The sequence below is a fragment of the Panthera uncia genome, chromosome C2 (genome assembly GCF_023721935.1).
Source record: "Panthera uncia isolate 11264 chromosome C2, Puncia_PCG_1.0, whole genome shotgun sequence".
NCBI classification, from domain to species: domain Eukaryota; kingdom Metazoa; phylum Chordata; class Mammalia; order Carnivora; family Felidae; genus Panthera; species Panthera uncia.
The window spans coordinates 153,930,271-153,952,505 of NC_064810.1; the positions used below are offsets into that span (position 1 = coordinate 153,930,271).

Genomic DNA, 22,235 nt, shown 5'->3' on the forward strand with positions numbered 1-22,235 from the left:
CCCCGCCGCTACGGGCCGGCCGACGCGCGGCTCGCGGGGCGCGGCGGGCCGCAGGAGCAGCGCCAGGCGCCGGGCGGCCCCCAAACTAGTCAAACTCGGCGCCCCCCGCCACCCAGCCCGCTTTAGAGGCCGCGGCCGCCGGCTACGTCAGCACGCGCGTGACGTCGGCGCGACGCCGGCGAGCGCCCGCCTCCCCCGCCCGCGACTTCGCCGCGGCGGCTCCCGCCGGCCCTGCCGCGCGGGTAGCGGGGCCCCCGGCGGGAGCTGGGGGCCCGGCCCGGCTCGGCTCGGCTCGGCCTCTCCCTGGAGGCTGGCCGTGGCCCGGCGGCCGCGGCATCTTCGTCCCCGCCTGTAAAACAGAGGTCGCTTCTTGGAATCAACGCCGGGGAAAGTTCCTGGCCCTTGGAAAGCCCCCTTCCCGGTCCGGCGCACTTCCTCTTAAAAAAGCTCCGTGACCCCTGCTCCCAGCCACCTTCATCGGTTGGGTCACCGTGTAGTTTGTTTGTTTGTTTGTTTGTTTTTAACTCCGGTTTAATTTACATGGAATAAAATACACCTATTTGAAGTGTGCCGTCCATGAGTTTTGGCAGATTCAGCCACCAGGGTAACCGCAGCACCGGCAGAGAATAGCGCCCTTCCATCCCTGCACTCCCAGGCAATTCTCATCCGGTTTCTATCACTTTACCGTAGTTTTACCCGTCCTTTGACGTCACACAACTTCGCATCCCCTGTACTCGTTTGAGCCAGCCTTCCTTCTCTTAGCACGATGTCTTGAGTCTCACCCAGGACCGCTGGTGTGCCCGTAGGCCCTCCTTATGCACAGTAGTAGTCCACTGTATGGAAGCAGTACAATTGTGGACCCGTTCGCTACAGGTATTTGCAGCTTTTGAATGATTATGAAGACGGCGGCTATAACCATCAGCAGTTCTGCGCAAGTCGTTGTGTGGACGCGTGTTTTCGTTTCTCTCGGGTAAATACCGAGGACTGGAATCACTAGGCTTTCGGAGAAGTATGTACTTCACCGTTGTCCAAAGTGGCTGGACCACATTACACTCTCACCGGCAGCGCTTGAAGTTCCAACTGCTGCGCATTCTCCACGATATTTAGTAAGGTAAGGGTTATTGATTTGAGCCGTTTTAGTGAGTGTGCAGCGGTCCCTAATATATTCTCAATGCACAATGTATTTATCTTCCTGCCAGTCACTTCCAACCACAATTTAGTAATTATTTGTATAATATCTGGGTAGTACACAAAAAGCTCCAAGATAATTTGTGTTTTCCCTAGGATGCGGCTTGGCAAATAATGGAGGCTCAAAATTTAAGGTGAACAAGTGAATGAATCCAAGGAAAATTGTCATGTTGATAATTGAAATGTTCATAAAAACAAAATAATAACAGTGACAACAATAATAATACATGCTCTAACTTCTATTCTTGTTTTTTTTTTAATGTTTATTTATTTATTTTCCGAGAGCGAGCAAGCAGGAGGGGGAGGGCAGAGAGAGAGGAAAAGAGAGAATCCCAAGCAGGCTCCGTGCTGTCAGCGCAGAGCCCGATAAGGGGCTCGATCCCACAAGCCGAGAGATCGTGACCTGAGCCAAAATCAAGACTCAGACGCTTAACCGACTGAGCCACCCAGGTGACTCCTGTGGGTTTTTTCTTCCATATTTGTGTTTCACGTTGTATTTTAAAGTCTCTTTCATCAACAAGTGCTATAATTTCCCTGAAACTGGAGCGCAATGAAGTCAACTGTGGTAACTATTCCTCAGGTGCCTAAAGGTTCTATTCATGAAGGTTGCAGAAGAACGTTAAGAGGATCCTGTCCACAAGAAGTTTATACTCTATTTGCCGGTGACCAGGTGTAGTGCATGGTGTGGAAAAAGTTAAAATGTAGGAGCCCCGGAGTCCAGGTTCAGAAGTGACTGCTGCTCTCAGCCTTCCATTCACCTTTCTGAACTCAGAGATCACACTAGATGGTCTTTAAGTAACAAGAAAACTAAATCGTCTTCAAGTTATAAGATAATACAATGGCATTTGAATAACCCTGGAAGTACCTGTAAAATGCTTAGTAAACACTGGTTACTATTACCCATATATACCTGTGTACATTTTATTAGTTCATCAACAAATACCTTCTGAGCACTTGTTACCTGCTAAATACGGTGCCAGATTCAACAGATACAAAATTCATTTAGATCTGGTCTCCACCCTCCACAAACTCAGAGACAAAAAAAATCAAAGATCCTAGGATGCTATGTTGGGATAAGCAATGTGTTTTTGGAAACCTAGATGACAGGTTCCTTATCTAGATGGCACTGAGAATGGGAGTACGAGAGTTACAAATCAGGGAAGGCTTCCTGGAACAGGTTATATTTTAATTGAGATTTGAGGATACACAGGAATTAGCTAATTAAAGAAGTGGTTTCCTGGGGAATAGTTTATCTACAAATTTAGTCTGACTGTTGTAACATTTGTTATTACATACCTACTACAAAATCTACATATTCCTCTATATTACTGTTACCTATCCTAGGTTAAACATCTTTAGAACAAAGTTAGTTCACAGCACTTAGTATCTCAGTCACTTTTTCACATACCCCTAGACCAAAAGGAATACCTAAGAAATACCACCTACCATGTAGTAAGATCCAAACAACTTAATGAATATTCATATCCTAAGACCTTAGTAGGCATATGAAAAATAATACACAAAAAAATGGAGAAAAATACATTTTTATTTCATTTTTAAATAACCCCACTTAGGTACTAATGAGATATCTTTACCTCTTGGTCACTGCAATTTCTCAAACCTTGGATTCAGATGGGATTTTGCTATCTTCTACCTGTTGTACACAGATTTCCACGTAGCATTTACTTTTCGTCACAGCAACCACAGAAGACAGTCTTGCAAAGATATGACATCAACGAAAGAAATGTACCATAATTTAATGCTGAAACTGCAAACTTCCTGGAGCCAGTATAGTTCATGCCATGTCTGACAGATGCCAAGTTTCACTGTTTCCCTTTAAAATTTAAAATATCCCAGGGGGCGCCTGGGTGGCTCAGTCGGTTAACCGTCCAACTTCACTTCGGCTCAGGTCATCATTTTCACAGCTCGTGGGCTCAAGCCCCGCATAGAGCTCTGTGCTGACAGCTCAGAGCCTGGAGCCCGCTTTGGATTCTGTGTCTCCCTCTCTCTGCTCCTCCCCCACTCGTGCCCTGTCTCTCTCTCAAAAATAATAAATAAACATAAAATAAAATTGTCCTGGACTGCTCTAGGTGGGTTTGCTGCTGTACCCTGAGATGCCTGAGTACACAGTTTAGGAAACTTGGCAGACAGATCCCTGCCAATACCCAAGTTATCAGAAAGACAACAGGAAACACAAAAAGCAGCTCATGTAGGAAGAAGGCCTGGGTCCAATGAGAACTGGGCTTCACAAAGGCTGTTGCCTGAAGAGCTCAGCTTGACTTATGTCTTTTAATCCTCCAAGAACTCCTGTATGGAAGGTATTGAATCCCCATTTCAGAGACAAGAAAGCTGAGGCTCAGAAGCTAAATCTCCAGGCTTGCTCATGATTTCAGATCCATGATTAAAACCTAGGATGTCTGTCTTCTGTTGTCTCCCAGATAGATAATCCTAGAGGAAAGAAAATGAAAAAGAAAATTTTGGAATTAACTACCAAAATAATAACATTCCTCGTATAACATAGATTTCCTTTGAATATCTATATAGTATTTCCACTTAGATCTACCTTTCTCTGAATTACTGTTAAAAAGAAAAGGAAAGGATAAGGAGATGAAGAAAATGGGTAGCACTCTTAGGAAAAAAACAGTGTAGGAAACATCTACATTCTTTCGTAATCAGTCACTAAAATGTATCTGGGAGCACAACTCTATTTTTAACTGGCAACAAGACTGAAATAGATCATTTAAATACAGGAGACTGACTTCCCGACCCATTTGTTCATTATTTGTGATGATAGTGGAAACTCTGAGCAGACTTTGTTATGACATTGGACTTTATTTTCCATTTGAGGGCCAAGAGACAAATCACTGCTAGTTTGAAACCATACTTCACCAAAAATCCATCAAGTAGGGCACTGTGTTAAATACTAGAGTGGGAGGGGGCACTGGATGTAGATCACATCCTTCCTCAGGGGTTAAGTATGTACACAAATGTTCAGAGTAGCTTTATTCATAATTGCCTGTACTGGAAACACCCCAAGTGTCTACCAGCTGGCAACCGGATAACTGTGGTATAGCCATACAGTGGAATTCTACAAAGCAATAGAAAACAGACTACTGGTCCATTCAACAATGAGGATGAGTCTCAAAAACCCTATGCTGAGCACAAGACACAAAACAGGGATTCTATTTATGGGAAGTCCTAATACAGGGAAAACTTACCAATGGTAACGGAAGTTATCACAAAGAATGGGAGTCAGTGGGTATCGAGTAGGAGGGAACATTCTGCTTCCTGATCTGAATGGTGATTAGAGCAGAGAATGCATAGGTAACAATTCAGCAAGCTGTGCACTTAAGATTAGTACATGGTGCATTTGCAATGTATATGTTATAACTAATGAAAATGAGAAAAAAGATTAGGAACAAAGGATTACAAGGAAAATAAGGAATAAAAAAGGGACAAAAAGGAAAATATGGTCTATTGCAGTGTTATTCACTAGAAATATGATATACGTGTGATCATAAAATAAACGCAGTTAAAAATTTTCTAGTAGTCACATTTTAAAAAGGAAAAAGAAATGTGAAGTTATATTTAGAATATACGAATTACATTTCATAATATCTTATGTGGTAATATTTTTAAGTGACATTTAATAAGGTTATAGGTGACAATCTTTTTAAAGGTTATATTGAATAATTTTATAATATTTAACAATATCTTATTAAGGTTCAAATAATTTAAATTTGTTATCAAAATTAAAATCATTAATAAAACATTTTACATATTAGATGGTGCAGGTCTATTGAAAGCAGCACCAATTTAGAAGGAGAGAACAGATATTCTGATATTATTAGCTGGGTAAATAAAGTGATCTATTGATGTCTCTGAGCTTCAGTGTTTCATTTTATTTAATTAAATTAATTTATTTATTTAAATTTTTTTAATGTTTATTTATTGTTGAGAAAGAGAGAGAGAGAGAGACAGAGCACGAGTGGGGGAGGGGCAGCGAGAGGGACACACAGAATCCGAAGCAGGCTCCGGGCTCTGAGCAGGCAGCACACAAACTGGGAGATCATGACCTGAGCCAAAGATGGACCATTAACTGACTGAGCCACCCAGGCACCCCCCGTGTTTTGTTTAAATAAAGGGGATTAACAATGATTATTGGGAGAGATACTCCTCCATGAGCCCCACGGGTCCTGTTGGGTATGCCAACAATGCAAGGCCTTGACCACTCTGTACTTGGGCTACTGCTCCGGGTGATGTCTGCAGCAAGCAGCCTTGAGGGATGAAATAATGTCTCCCTCCAGGACAAAGAACAGTCTTGCTTAGTGCCTGCTATAAAATGAAGAATTGCCAACCTCTGGGTCTCTCCTGTAACTCAACCTCAACCCTCATGAGATTTGAGAGGCGAAGGGGAATCATTGCAAACATGAAGCTCTTGTAACTTACTGTGCAATGGGTAAGAAGTTTCTGGTCTCTGACCCAGGAGTCTGTGAAACAGCAACAGGCTAAGTTCATAACTGGTAAGTAGGGCAAAGTCAAATCCCATCACCAGCACCAAAGACTTTTTGTTTCTTTTTGGTAAAGATCAAATTAAATCCATTAGGAGGTGAAAAAGCTTCATAAATGTAGCAAATACATTTGAATATATGTATTCATAGATTGCTCTGGAAATTAATAATTGATGAAATAGACCTACCTGTCTGGGCACCACTTGCTGTAAACTTATTTCTGTGAGTAAATGTTTTCTCATTGGTTTCTGATGTAAAAAACTCAAAGGTGGGTTCCCAGTGAGTGGAATGCTTTGCTGAAGAAGGGGGCTGGGAGTTAAAGTGGGCATCGGGTAGAAGGTGCACTGAGGGTTGTGGATTTGCTGTGACCCTGCCTACCAGGAGGGCTCTGCCCAGCTCTGTACCACCAATGGCGTCAATTTTCCTAACTTCCCACTATGTCCCTGAGGTGCAGAAAGACTTATTTATGTAACCCTTCAACTGGGAAATACCTTCGAGTCTCCTACCATTTTTAAGAATTTGACTTAAGCTCTATAGACAATAACGCAAATCCAGAAGGCACTTAAATTCTCCTAGAATTCGACTCCAAACTCCCAATGTCGGAAATGTATGTTACAATGCTAAATGTGGGGAATGGTCATAAAAAGGGTACGGTCCAAGGTAGGAAAAGGTAACTCTTATATGGCAGATTTAAGAGAAGTTTTTTGATATATGAGCAAATGAGGTGAATGGGAGTATGAGCATGATTTCAGCAAGGAGAAGCAGAGAAGGAATCCCAAGAGATAAGAAAGAATTTGGATGCAGAGGCAGGAAATGACAGCCTGAGCTTAGTAATTGTGGCCAGGCCAGTTCAGCTGGTTCCTTGGGACCTACGTGGGGGAGTTCTTGTCGGAATTTGTAAGCCCCGAAAAGGTTTTGTCGCATGTATTCAGAAAGGAAAATAAATAATATACCACTTTTCCATGGTAGTCAGTATCTTGTTTTCCATAAAAACCTGGAAAAATAGACAGTTTTATGTGCAATGAATGATTGGAAAATTTGGTGCTTTGATGTTACCAGGGATTTCTGTCAAATGTGTCAAAGATGGATTAGATCATGGTAAAAAAGACCATTGCGGAGCCTGGGTGGCTCAGTCAGCTAAGCTTCTGACTTCAGCTCAGGTCATGATCTTGCAGTTTGTGAGTTTGAGCCCCACTTCGGGCTCTGTGCTGACAGCTCAGAGCCTGGAGCCTGCTTGGGATTCTGTGTCTCCTTCTCTCTCTGCCCTTCCCCCACGCACTCCCTGTCTCTCTCAAAAATAAATAAACATAACAACAACAAAAAAAAGACCATGAAAATATCACCAAGAGCCACAGCATTAGTGTGCAATTTCTTGCCCCATCTGCAAGGATCCGCCCAGCTGGTATTTGCAAAAATAAATTCCTCAACAAATAGAAGACTGTTAAAAAAAAATGTCACGACAGAAAAATTATCCAGTAACTCCCATAAAATCAATTCCTGCCTAGTTGCCTGTGATGGATGTTTTACTCCAAATGGCATGTTCCTATTTCATTTAGTGGTGAGTTTTCTGATAAGAAAAAAGTACTAAAAAATTTGTGTTTTGAAACTTTGGTTTCTGTCTCATTTTCTGTATTAGTTACCTATTGCTGAGTAACAAATTGCCCCAATCTTAATAATGTAGAACAATGACACATATTTATGATCTTACAGGTTCTGGTGGGCCAGGAATTTGAGATTGGCTTAGCTGGAGGGTTTTGGCTCAGGTTCTTGCATGACGCCGCAAGATGTCAGCCAGGCTGCATCATCATCCGGAGACTTGACCTGTGTTGGAGGCTCTCCTTCACATGGTTGTTGGCCAAAGTTCCTCGTCTCCTGAATTTCTCCACAGGGCTGCTTGGCTGTCTTTATGACAAAGCAGCAGACATCCTTCAAGGTTGAGTGATCCAAGGCCACAGATAAAGTCTCAATGTCTTTTACGACCTAAAATCAGAAGTCAGACACCATCATTTACACAATTGTCTTATGATTCACACAAGTCATTGTGGGAAGGTACTAAACTAGGGCTCCAAGCCTTCATCAGAGGCAAGGATGGGGACCATTTTGGAGGCTGACTGCCACACTATCTTTATAATACTTTTTAAATATTGAAAATTGTGTTTTCAAATAGAAATAGAATCAATGGTTAAAAGCAGTAAGGTATTTATTTATTTATTTTGAGAGAGAGAGAATGTGTATTGAGGGGCAGAGGGGCAGAGAGAGAGGGAGGGAGAGTATTAAAAGGAGTAAATTTCAGGGGCGCCTGGGTGGCGCAGTCGGTTAAGCGTCCGACTTCAGCCAGGTCACGATCTCGCGGTCCGTGAGTTCGAGCCCCGCGTCAGGCTCTGGGCTGATGGCTCGGAGCCTGGAGCCTGTTTCCGATTCTGTGTCTCCCTCTCTCTCTGACCCTCCCCCGTTCATGCTCTGTCTCTCTCTGTCCCAAAAATAAATAAAAAACGTTGAAAAAAAAAATTAAAAAAAAAAAAGGAGTAAATTTCAGTTATAAGTTTGAAACAGTGAGAATAGAAGCCATTCAGGAAAACCTGAAATTACTGATGTTACTGACAGTCAGAACTACCCAAATCTCCCTATAATTATTTTGACAGTGATACATTCCAAACACCATTTTAATAAACTGAAGTTCATCTAAAATGTGTACAGGATATAATCAGATGTTAACTTTAATACAAATTTCCATTACTGTGGATGTGTGAATAAGCCTATAGGTTGGTACCTCCAGTGTTTGAGAAAAATGAACAGTAATTGCCTGAAACCATTTACATTTGAAGTGACGTTTAAAAATCATATTTGTAGGGTGCCTACAAATATTTGTAGCGTGTTGGGTTTGATAACTTCTTTGTAGGTTTTGGGTACTAACCCTTTATCAGATATGTTGTTTATAAATATCTTCTCCCATTCTGTAGGCTGCCTTTTAGTTTTGCTGACTTGAGTGAATCCTTTAAATGTCCACTTTACTGGGGCGCCTGGGTGGCTCAGTTGGTTGAGCGTCCAACTTCAGCTCAGGTCACGATCTCGCGGTCCGTGAGTTCGAGCCCCGTGTCAGGCTCTGGGCTGATGGCTCGGAGCCTGGAGCCTGCTTCCGATTCTGTATCTCCCTCTCTCTCTGCCCCTCCCCTGTTCATGTTCTGTCTCTCTCTCTCTCAAAAATAAATACATGTTAAAAAAAATTTTTTTTTAAATGTCCACTTTACTGATAAAGTTACCTTACAAAGTTGAGTTAATTTTCATTTTAAAAGCTAGCCTCTCAAATGATAATTAGAAAGTTACTCTAATATTTTCAGTGCACATGACAAGGCTGCTAAGTGAAAATAAAATCTGAATTGTATGAGAATCCATGGTGGAACTATAAGTTGTTTAAGACTCTTGGTTCATTTACATCAGATTTAAAAGACTGGCATAAATAAAAATTGTCAGGTTTTTTTTTTCCCCCCCACTAAAAAAACATTAGTTGGCAAGTATTCTAAGATAACAAGGGAGCTGGAATGATCAGAAATGAGTTTGGTCTGCCAATAAACCACAGGCAATTAGATTCTTGGCGCATTGTGGTCACCATAGATCTGGTCTGCCTAGTACCGTCTCCCATCCATTTTTGGATGATGCGGTGGTGGGACTAACTGTCCTGCTATGTATGCCCCACCCAGTTTTATCACTTGAAGTTCTGGGTACGGGAAACCCCACAGCCTTGGGAACACGGGAAGAATTTGTCACTCCAGGGGTATGGGATATGGAGTGCTGAGAGGCTGACAATCAAACTGCCACGGGCATGGCATTCAGTCAAGTTTTGATCAATCACTGCATCCCACCCACATGGCCAGTGATTAAGCGAGAAATGAATTTGAACAAAGCTGGTCTGTCTCTGGCACTTTCTTCTAGAGGTAAGAGGGAAATGAGCTCTTTTCAATTGTACAATTTACCATAACCACCATCTTGATCGCCGTGTGGAAACACCCCGCCCTAGAAATGGAGAACCAAAGCCCTGATCATTGGACTCCTAGACAGAGGCACAGATAAAGCCATCTGCAACCCTGGACTTTAAACTTACTAAGCTATGGAGTCCCTTTTCCGTGTCAGCTGGTTTGAGTTGAGTTTCTATTGCTTGCAATCCTAAGAATAGTGACACTACAACCTGTTAGCATGAAGACAGATTTATTAAAATTTTAAGCAACAGTAGTCCGAAAATGTACTGTTCTACCTCTTTGTCAGCATTCAGGGCATTTCTACTCAATGATTATCCCACATAGCTCCTAAAGCAGTTAAAAAAGTATATCCATACATTTTTAACTGTCTGGATTTGAGAAATATTGTGACACCTGTAGCGAAAAGAAATCGCCTGATAGGAAGTGTCAGGTCTCTGCTATTCAGTCTAATTATCCAAAATTGGTACTTGATGCGATAGCTCATGTCAGTTAACCAAGGAAACAGTAGGAAGAATCTTTTGAAAACTTTCCTGATGGCGAGAAATGGAAAATGTGTCCTAAGTTAAAATAGGTATGACCACATAATGGATTAGAATGCAAAGCTGACATAAAATCTTAGGTGCCTATAATTCAAGGATACTTCTTACTTGTGCCTAGTTGCTTCAGTTTGTACATCCTGGGGCACATATTCATTTTCCTGTGTAATCAGGAAAGGCATTTCTGTAAAAAAAAACCAAAAAACAAAACTTAGTGAAGTCTCATAATGGAAATGGGGAGCCATAAAAATCTTTGGAAAATCTAGAGATATGACCAAAACTACAGCAGTAGCGAAGATGAACTGGAAAGAGAGGAGGTTAGAAATGAGATCCCTTAGGAGTTCAGTGCAATTGTCTAGACAATAAATATGACAGTCTCAATAAAGAAAAATGATTTCTTGCTTTGGGTTTCACCTCACCAATGCAAAGCACCCATCATACAAGGCAAAGTACATATGAAATACCAAACAGTCAACTTATATAGAGTTCTTTAGTTAGCAAATTTTTGGATAGCATTTAAGAGCCAGGTGCTGTTTTAAGCACGTTACATATTGGCTCATTGAGTTTCCATAACAAACTTATGAAGTGGGTACTGTTAATATCCCCATTGTACAGATGGGGATACAAATACTAAGGGAGATTAAGTAACTTGATCATGTTCACCCAGCTAATAAATGGCTTAGCCACATGTGAATCCAGATAATCTGACCCCAAATCCTTTCACCCCAACTGCAATGCTCTGCTCATTTTTTGGAGGGAAACTGTTAATTGAGTGCTGCTACTCAAAATATACAGCTTAAAGCATTATTTTGAGAGCAAAAATGTGAACAGGAGAGTAAAGAGGTACTTTGTGGCCCTGAATCATTCAGAACGTGTGGAAAGGAATTTGATCCACATACAAAAAATTGCTAAGCACAGCAAACCATCTCTGAGGTTGTAAGATGAGCTCCACCTCAATTGATACTTAGGCAAAAATCAATCAATGAATCAATCAATCAATAAAAAATGGGGCTCCTGAGTGACCGAGTTGCTTAAGCATCTTGATTTTGGCTCAGGTCATGGTCTCACAGTTGTGAGATCGAGCCCCTGCAGTGGGCTCCGTGCTAAGTGTGGACCCTGCTTAAAATTCTCTCCCTCTTCCTCTGCGCCTCCCCAACTCTCTCTCCTAAATAAATAAATAAAAATTTAAAAATAAAAACAAAAATATAAAAACCTGTGTTTATCAAGGTAAACTTCTCAATATATGCAGAATATCTCTAGAGATCTATATTGTAGTTGGAAAATATGAATACATCTATCATGTTTTGTGTTGTCACTCAGGGAGAGGTAAAGTGAAAGGCATTTTAGTTGTCTTCCCGCTTGTGGCGGCAGTGACAATGTTGAGGTTTTCAGAACACTGAAGTCAGCTCAGTTACTGAAAGACTACACAGCTAACAAATAATGATGAACGATGGAAGGAAATTCACAATTGTAAACACTAGTGAAGCTGGAAAATCTGTTAAGAAAAAAAACACAACAGGTTGCTTAAAAAAAAAGAGCAATTTATGCCAAATAAATGATCACTTTTCTAAAGTGAGAGAGGGAGGTAAATGTAATTAATTTGACAAATCAGTTTAACGAACGTCACAGATATAACATGAGCACTATATTACGAAATCTGCTCCCGGGAGTTTTCTAAGCAGTTCACATACATGTCTTTGGTCATTTAATTCTCATGGAAACCCTATAAGGTTTGATTACTATCATCCTGCTTCCATAGATGAGTGAATTGAAGCACAGAGAAGAAAAGTCACATAACAAATATGCCCGGGAAAGGAGATTCAAAACTCTCAGCTCCGACACCTACAGACAGCTCTATACATTCAGCTCGGCATTCTGTCCCCACACTTTTCCCTGACAATGAGAGTTGCTGTGGGGTTGAGACCCCAAGAACAAGCTGCAACCAAAGAGGTTCAGGAATTGGTAGATAAAGACCCTAGCTTCCGTGCCTCTCTGTGAGACAATCCCAAACATTCTTCACAGACCTCGGAGGGACTGAACCCCAATTACCCCCAGTAGTAACTCGCTCATTAAAGTTCCCTTTCCTGGCTGTCTTCCTTCCAGGTCTCACTCTCACCACCCTTCCAGGGATCACTTTCTTTCTTTCTTTCTTTCTTTCTTTCTTTCTTTCTTTCTTTCTTCTTTCTTTTTTTAAGTCCATTTTTATTTATTTTGGGGGAGATAGAGAGCAAGCAGGGGATGGACAGAGAGAGAGGGAGACAGAATCCCAAGCAGGCTCTGCACCATCAGGGCAGAGACCTAAGTGGGGCTTGAACACACGAACCATGTGATCGTGACCCGAGCCAAAAATCAAGAGTCAGACACTTAACCAACTGAGCCACCCAGGTGCCTCCGGGGGTCACTTTCTGAATCAACTACTTGCACCCAAATCCTTGCCTTTGGAAAAACCCAGACTAAGACAAAACCCAAGCCAGTCTGCCCTCAGCTCCCAGCCTCTGCACATCTATGTGTTCTAAGAGCTGGTTGTCATCATAGTCCCTCTCGGAGAGAGTACACACTCATTGCCACAATGACTATATCTGTATCTCATACCCCAGGTCCCCAAAAACTCGTCCCCGGGAAAGAGAGGCCCAGGCCGGTAACCACGACTGTCCCAAGAGCTGGACCGTTTTTTCTGAACCCTGAGTCTCTGATAACAGATTCTCTGGTGCCTGCTTCTCAACCCTTCCCCTCAACCAGAGCTGCACTTTGCCTTGGCCTCAGCTGTTCGTTCCTGCTTAGCCCCGCCAGGCTCCACTATGGCTCCCACAGATCCAGCTCCAGAAAAGACCTGCCTCTCCACTTCTCTTCTCACCGCACACCGTCCCAACCTCACCTTCTCAGGTGCAGTTGTCAGTGTCACTTCTCAGGTGTCGCTGCATTAATTCATGCTAAGAAAACTGCAGTTTTGCCCCGTATTCTTTTGTAGCATCAGTGCCAATATCAACCCCGCGAACAAGGCAATATTGTCTTAGTATTATTATGAAAATAATGGACTCACTTTGAGAACGATGGCACCAGAATATCTAGAGTGGGTTTAGTTGTGGCCTCCCAAAAGATATGGCCGTGTCCTAACCCTAGAAACTGTGAATGTGACCTTATTTGGAGAAAGGGTCTTTGAAAAACATAATGAAGGATGTCAAGGTGAGTTCATCTTGGATCATCATTAGTGTTTCCAGCCTGAGCTCAGAACATGAGGTGCCACATCTGTTTGACACCCCAGTTAGGGGGAACCATGTCAAGGCGGTCACAAGGCCGCACAGCTTTAATATCCTATATTAACTTACTGTGCATTTGGCAATCAACAGTCAGCCTAAGTCCACAAAGCCTGACTTTTTCTTTTAGGTATCTGTGTATCTGAAGTAATTGATAAGGAAATCATTTTTTTTTTTAAGTTTATGTATTTATGTTGAGAGAGACAATCCCAAGCAGGCTTCACGGTCAGTGCAGAGGCTGAGGCAGGGCCTGAACTCACAAACTGTGAGATCGTGACCTGAGCTGAAATCAAGAGTCGGACGCTTAACCAACTGAGCCGCCCAGGCGCCTTGATGAGGAAACCATTCTGTCTTTATTTTCCTAATGTGTCACTCAGATTTTTGATAGTCGTGAGAATCTCACTCCAAGAGTAGAGAACTACATCTTCCATCTTAAATTATTGCAACAACCTCCTTAAGAAATTATTCCCTGGTATTATGGAATGAATGTGTCCCTCAAAACTCTTAGGTTGAAGTTCAATGTGGTGGTGTTAGGAGGTGGGGGTTGGGGGAGATAATTATGTTTAAATGAGGCCGTGAACATAGGGTCTCCATGATGGGATTAGTTCTTTCTCTCTTCTCTCTCTCTCTCTCCCTCCCTCCCTCCATCCCTCCCTCCCTCCCCCCACCCAGGTAAGGACATCACAAGAAGGTAGCTATCTGCACCCTGACTGTGCTGGTACTGATCTCAGATTTCCTAGCTTCCACAATGGTGGGAAATAAATGTCTGTTGTTTAAGCCACACAGCCCATGGTATTTTGCTATATAAGTCTGAGCAGTCTACAGCACCTGGCTTCCCCTTGACCTGTTCTTCACTTGCAGCCAGTGATCTTTCCCTTTCAAGATTTGATGTTACATTTTTTTACTTAAAATCTTCATGAACCTCTTTAATTCCAAAAGACAGATTATAAACTGTTGACCTGGCTCCTATGATCTTTCCAGCTTTCATACACCTAACATACCCAATCCCAGGGAACCAGTTGCTGTCTCCTGAAAATTCCAAACCCTTTCCTACTTCAGCCAAACACATATAGTGATTTCCTGGTCTCAGGAACTACTCTGTACCGTTCTAAAAGCTGTCAGGTCATGAATAGCCCACTTTTCCTTAATATCAAAGCTTGTTAAGGCTTTACAAAGAAGGGTGGATTAGAAGAAATTTGACACATTATAGAAAAGGAAATGCTAGCCAGCCAGTTGTCCAAAGTGCATAGGCGACTTGGGGTCGAGCCAACGTGAGCGAGGGAACAGCTTCTCAGACAGGAATGATGCCAAGAGGATTTCAATGAGCCCATTCTTCAGACTCCCTGTTTCATTACTTAAAAAAAAAAGTTTTTTTCATGTTTATTTATTTTTGAGAGACACAGAGAGACAGAGAACAAGCAGGGGAGGAACAGAGAGAGAGGGAGACACAGAATCCGAAGCAGGTTCCAGGCTCTGAGCCATCAGCACAGAGCCCGATGCGGGGCTTGAACCCACGAACCCGGGACCCGGGACCCCATGACCCGGCTCGAGATCATGACCAAAGTCAGTTGACTAACCGACTGAGCCACCCAAGCGCCCCTCCCCCTGTTTCATTATTAAGGTTTTCAGAGAAGAGTCAGATGCAGTGAGCAGCTCTGTGCCTGTCCTTGCAAAAGCCACTGGGAGCAAGAGTATATAGTACGAGAACCTGCGCTAAGACCTTTACTGACTGGGCTCTCGTTCCGTCCCATCTCTTTTTTGTTTTGTGTTGTCACACAACTCCCATGAATTCTCCCATGTTATGATTGCATATTATTCTGTCAAAGTATCTCATAAAGATATTTTGAAGTGCTTTTAGTCCCCTAGTGTAGTCCAGTTGTTGGAAAGGTCCAGATAAGATTGGCCCGGGTGTGCACATTCCTTGCTGCGGGGAAAAGGAAACCCAGTGCCCCGGCCAAGATCTCTGTGAATTCCCTATGGAGTTATGGTCTCATGGCTGTGCTGGCTCTGACCGCCTCCAGCTGAATTCTTGTTCTCCATCGCGCAGCTAGAGGCTGTTCCTTCGTCTCTACCCTGTCTTCATCCATTTCTACATTTTCAGACCCAAAATGGCTTCTGCTTCCCCGAGGTTCTGAGTACGTATCCGTCCACAAGGAACGTTCAGGGAAGTGGAGACACAGAAGCATCTCACAATCAAACATCAGACACTCTTGTTCTCAGCCGTCTTTTGGTTCCATCCCTCGTTTCTGTGCTCACTCCTCTCCTCTGTGCTTGCCCTCTCCAAAGAGAAACACACACACACACACACACACACACACACACACACACACACCAAATTCTTTCCATTTTCTTCTGTTAGAGCAGTTTAATCTTCTCAAGCTCCTACCTTCCCAAAGCAGCTCTGAGCCTTTGACCAGGGACTTTTATGGTTTCCTTTTATAGATATAAATCTTTGGACTATCTGGTATTTGTTTTTGTTTAAGACTAATTAAAAAAAATTTTTTTTTTTACTGTTTCGTATAGCAATACAAGGAGGTTGGATATAAATCGGCAAAAACGAAACCAAACAAAAAACAAAAGGCAAAAAGAACCAATCAACAAACCAAAAACCAAGGATTACCAGGAGCACCATGCTCAGAATGACTCAAAGCAGTGCTCGAAGACTGTGCTCGTTGCCAGGCCCGGGGGACACACAGGTACTCTGCTCAGATCCCCTCAGAACCCTCTTCATATACCAGCAACCTTCTTTGTAGGGTTGCCCTTGGGCTACTGGAGTCACCTCCAGCTGGAAGGTTGGAGATTCCAGGAGTTCACATCTCTGAAGGTGACCAGGAGTTGGCCACTGACTAGTTGAGAGTGTACGAAGCCCAGCTCCTCAGCCTCAAGACTGGATGAACTCAGAGGTGTAAATTATGCCCCAGAACTCCCCACAGGATCAGACTGACTCCAGGAATTCATCTAAAATTGTATACTTGACTGTCTGCCTCCTCTTGCCTGTCCTGCTTCCCCACTGCCTTGCTAGTCTGTCCTGGGAGCACTTCCTTAATAAACCTCTTCCACTTGAATCTGTGGCTCAGTCTGCTTCTGGGAGAACCCAATCTAAGATGTTAAGTATTCCATTTTGTTGGATAGGCAACCTGGGGATTCATTCTTGCCTGCATAGACACTGAACACCTAATATATGTACTGGGCACTATTAAAACAGTCTGTACCCTCAGGAAAAGTGCAAACTAGTTAGTGAGGTAAGACACGGGGAGCCATAAGTATAATTTGAGGCCACATGTCCTTTATTTACAAAAAATACTGAATATTCTCTATGTACATATGGTAGAATCTCAACATGATAGGGAAGGAGTGCTTATAGCTTCATGGTCTTAGGTGCTGGATTTGGCAGGGCATATAAGATTTCCAAACAAAAAGTTGGAAGTGGAGAAATATTAACTAGAGAAAATTGTATGGGTAGTTGAACATATAAGGTTGAGAAGATAAAGAGAGACATAGTGTTCGGGGCACCTGGTTGGATCAGTCAGTAGAGCATGCACCTTTTTTTTTTTTAACGTTTATTTATTTTTGAGAGAGAGAAAGAAAGAGAGACAGAGTGTGAGCAGGGGAGAGGCAGAGAGACAGAGAGGGAGACACAGAATCAGAAGCAGGCTCCAGGCTCTGAGCTGTCAGCACAGAGACTGACACGGGGCTCGAACTCACAAACTGTGAGATCACGACCTGAGCTGAAGTCAGACGCTTAACCGACTGACCCGCCCAGGTGCCCCAAGCATGCAACTCTTGAGCTCTGGGTTGTGAGTTTGAACCCCGCATTGGGCATGGAGACTACTTTAAAAGAATAAATAAACAAATAAATAAATAAAAATTTTAAAAAAAGAAAGAAAGATGTAGTGTTAAGAGAGCTCTTGAGAGGATCCTTTGTCTTCTGAAAGACTGAATCCTTGCCATATAGCTTCATCCTTTCACTTGGCCATTCATATCCCATGAACGTATGATATGATGCACACAAGGGGTCATTCTGTACTTGGGTAATGGCTAAAAATCTTAGGGAACAAGTTCAAATATGCAAAAAAACCATGTTACATCCTTTCCCTCCCCTTCTATATAATTTCCTGTGTAATTATCCTTGTAAGCCTCCATTCCGCTAGGGTGGTGAAAATTTGATCTTGATCAAATCGTGTGTCCCTCTACCACCCCTTTTCCTTCAAGTTGCACCTAAGTTCCAAGAGCTTTGGGGGGAATTTAGTAGGACCCTTAATCCTCACCACCATCCAGACATCTGATCCCTGGGTTATCAGGCATGAGCAGTTAACTGCTGAGTTGTCCTTCATGCCTATCCTCAAGACATCTGTAGGTTCCGCTATCCTTTCTGCTAATCTCATTCTGTGCTGGGGCATGGTGTGCTCTAGCAGGTTGGTCCCCGGGGGTGTGCCCAGGGGTGAGCAAGGTGCAAGGATTCATCTCTATTTAAACTTCCATCATTTTTCTGTTTTCCTTCCTTTGCTTCTTTCCTCTCTACTTATAGAATCATATTTAGTAACAGGACAGGAGTTGGCCCTTACATTATTCTTTTTTTTTTTTTCCCTCCCAAATATTGTCTGTATTTTAAGCCATTTCCATTCCTTAAGGATTTTGAAACTATCAAGTGAAGAGGAGATAGGCTGTTCTCTTCCTGCTGTCACATCTTGAAGGTGGGGAGAAATCATAGAAAGAAACTGGACAGGGAAAAGAGCTGACTACAGCACAAAATTTAAGAAAATACTAACTCTTGGGGTCATATAAATGCTGACTCTACAGAATCCTGAGAATGAGTGCCTCCTAAATTTCATGCCCTACAGATCTCACTTGCCTCATGCTAGTCCCAGACTTGGAAGAAAATACCAATCATTGCCCATAAAAACCAGTTAAAATAAAATTTTTAGCCTATCTAACTTGGTCAAAAGACTAAAAGAGATGTCAATGGTGGTTAGAGCTCCACAGTGGATTATGGATGATATCTATGTTGTTCATCTTTTTTTGGTATTATTTTCTTTTTTTCCTCCACGTTTATTGAGGTATAATTGCCAAAACTGTAAGCTATTTAAAGTATACATGAATATTTGATATATGTATACATTGTGAAGGGATTCCCCCATCAAGTTAATGATCACATCCATCGCTATATACATTTGTTTTGTGTGTGTTGGGGGGGAAGGGTGTGAGAATAGTTAAGTTCTACTTTCTTGGCAAATTTCAATTATATAATACAGTGTTACCAACTATAGTCACATGTTATAGATTAGATCCTTAGGACTTATTCCTTTTATACTGAGTAGCCTTTTTGTTCAAGCAACCCTTGTGCTAAAGACTTGTGATAAAAGGGTACTTAGAAGATATCAAAGAGAATCTTTGGCTCATTGTTATCTGAACGTGGCCTTCTTTCCACTTCATTTTCCAGAATGTTGCCATAGGCAGAGACAATGAAAAGGCAGGAGAAATGGTCCAGAACGAGGCTGGGGATGACTGTTGTATCTTGTAAACGCTGTGTACATTTTGTTTCTGCTGGCTGCTTGAACCACCCTTTAGAAGTCCCTGCTAAGTGTTGTCACAAAATATTTGTAGGTATTCTGTATATTTCTAATATCCTCCAATGAGCATGTAATAATTTTATGATTAAAAATAAAGTTATGGGGCGCCTGGGTGGCTTGGTCGGTTAAGCGTCCGACTTCGGCTCAGGTCATGATCTCACGGTCCGTGAGTTCGAGCCCCGCGTCGGGCTCTGTGCTGACAGCTCAGAGCTTGGAGCCTGTTTCAGATTCTGTGTCTCCCTCTCTCTCTGCCCCTCCCCTGTTCATGCTCTGTCTCTTTCTGTCTCAAAAATAAATAAACGTTAAAAAAAAATTAAAAAAAAAATAAAGTTATATAAAATAAAAACTATTGTGATAACATTGACAGGGAAGCTAGCCGAAGTGTGTAAGGGAATGTTTTGCATTATTCCTGCAGTTTTTCTGTAAGTTTGAAATTGTTTCAAATCAAAAAATTTGAAAATCATGAAAAATCAAAACCTTTCTAAAATTAAAAAAAAAAATGTGTTAAGTTAAAACCTCAGTGGCCCCAAACAGGTTGGAAGCCAACCCAGAATTTTATAAGTCCCATAGTTCAACATACTTTCTCATATGCTATGTATATGAAGCTACTTGGCTTTTCGCTTTTTAAGATTTTGGCAGATCCCCAATTTAGGCAACTTTCTTAAAGACTCGTTACAATTTTTATAATGGATAGTTATAAAGGTTGGTGTCCACGAAGCAGAAGACACATAGAGGAATCTGTATGCAACTTGGGCTGTAGCTCATGTTTCATGTCCAGTGAGGTTCTTATGTTTATTTTTTGGTTTCCTTTCTTTTCTTTCTTTTTTTAAGTTTATTTACTTATTTTTGAGAAAGGGAAAGAGAGAGAGTGAGCAGGGGATGGGCAGAGAGAATCCAAGCAGGCTCTGTACTGTCAGCGCGGAGCCCAACATGGGGCTTGAACTCAAGAACCGTGAGATCATGACCTGAGCTGAAATCAAGAGCCAGATGCTTAACCGACTGAGCCCCCCTGCCCCGGGCACCCCACATTAGGTTTTACTCTTGATGTTCAACATTCTATTGGTTTGGACGAATGTATAATGACATTTATCCACCATCATAGCTTCATACAGAATAGCCACCCAGCCTCAAAAATCCTCTGTGCTCTGCCTACTCATCCCTCTTCCTCCCAACACGTGGAAACCACTGATCTTTTTACTACATCCATTGCTTCGCTTTTTCCAGAATTGCTGGAATCATATATTATGCAGCCTTTCAAGTTGGCTTCTTTCACTTAGTAGTATGCATTTAAGTCTTTTCATGGCTTGATAGCTCATTTCCTTTTAATTCTGAATAGATCCATTGTCTGGATAGATATCACCCATTCACCTGCTGAAGGACATCTTTGTTGCTTACAAGTTTTGGCAATTATGACTAAAGCTGCTATAAACATCTGTGATAGCACAAGTTTTTGTGTGGACATAAGTTTTCAGCTCATTTGTATAAATACCAAGGAGTACAATTGCTGGATCAGTTGGTCAGAATAAGTTTCATTTTGTAAGAAACCTCCAGACTGTTTTCCAAAGTGGCTTTACCATTTTACATTTGACATTCCCACCTGCAATGAATGGGAGTTCTCACTACTTTGTATCCTCACCAACATTGGGTGGTGTCAGGGTTTGGGTTTTGGCGACTTTTTTTAAAATTTTTTAACATTTATTCATTTTTGAGAGACAGAGTGTGCGAGGGGGAGGTGCAGAGAGAGAGACACACACACACAGAATCTGAAGCAGGCTCCAGTCTGCTTCAGTCCATGTGGGGCTCGAACCCACAGACTGTGAGATCATGACCTGAGCTGAAGTCGGATGCTTAACCGACTGAGCCACCCAGGTGCCCCCAGGTTTTGGCTATTCTAATAGGTGTGTAATAGTATGTCACTATTGTTTTAATTTGCATTTCCCTGATGACATATGATGTGGAACATCTTTTTATATGTGTATTTCTTTGCAGCATGTAAGGGTGTCTGGTAAGCTGTCTGTTCAAATCTTTTGCTTATTTTAAAATCAGGTTGTTTTCCTATTGTAGAATTTTAAGAGTTCTTTGCGTTTTTGTTTTTTTTTTTTTAATTTTTTTTTTTTACGTTTATTTATTTTTGAGACAGAGACAGAGCATGAATGGGGGAGGGTCAGAGAGAGAGGGAGACACAGAATCTGAAACAGGCTGCAGGCTCTGAGCACAGAGCCCGATGCGGGGCTCGAACTCACGGACTGCGAGATCATGACCTGAGCCGAAGTCGGATGCCCAACCAACTGAGCCACCCAGGCACCCCGTGTATTTTGGATAACAGCCTTTGACCATGTATGGCTTTTGTAAATGTTTCCTCCCAGTCTGTGTCTTCTATTTTCATTCTCTTAACAGTTTCTTTTGTGGAGCAGAAGTTTTAAATTTTAATGAAGTCCAGTATATCATTTTTTTTTCATGGATTATGCTTTTGGTGTTGTTTCTAAAAAGTCAACACCATGCCACCATGCCCAAGATCATCTAGATTTTCTTCTATGTTATCTTCCAGGAGTTTTAGAGTTTTGTGTTTTACATTTAGTTCTATGACCTATTTTGATTTAATTATTGTGAAGGATCTAAGTTCTGTGTCTGGATTCTTTCTTTCTTTCCTCTTCTTCTTCTTCTTCCTCTTCTTCTTCTTCCTTCTCTTCCTCCTCCTCCTCCTCCTTCCTCTCTCCTCCTCCTCCTTCTCCAGCATGTGGACACCCAGTTATTCTAGCACCATTTGTTGAAAAAGATGATCTTTTCACCATTGTATTATCTTTACTTCTGTGTCAAAGATCAATTGACTATATTTATGTGGGTCTATTTCTGACAGCCACAAGATGACTTGCTGGGATATTGATTGAAATCATGGTAAAGTTGGGAAGAAATGGTATCTTGACAATATCCACACACATAGAATATATCCACATTTACTTAATTCTTCTTTGGTTTCTTTTTTTTTTTTTTTCAATGTTTTAAATGTTTACTTTTGAGAGAGAGAGAGACAGAGAGAGACATAGCGTGAGAGGGGGAGGGGTAGAGAGAAAGGGAGACAGAATCCGAAGTAGGCTCCGGGCTCTGAGTTGTCAGCACAGAGCCCGAGACGGGGCTTAAACTCGTGAACCGCAAGATCGTGACCTGAGCCAAAGTCGGACACTTAGCTGATTGAGCCACCCAG

The 22,235-nt window shown here is 42.1% G+C and overlaps 1 long non-coding RNA gene across 1 annotated transcript in view; it reads left to right on the plus strand.

Annotated features, from left to right (window-relative positions):
• Positions 1 to 16,520, plus strand: part of LOC125921468 (uncharacterized) — a 79,930-nt gene extending 63,410 nt beyond the window's left edge. The window contains exon 7 of the long non-coding RNA XR_007457437.1: positions 15,987 to 16,520. This is a non-coding gene — a long non-coding RNA (uncharacterized LOC125921468). The remainder of the gene's footprint in view (positions 1 to 15,986) is intronic.
• Positions 16,521 to 22,235: the final 5,715 nt, after the last annotated feature.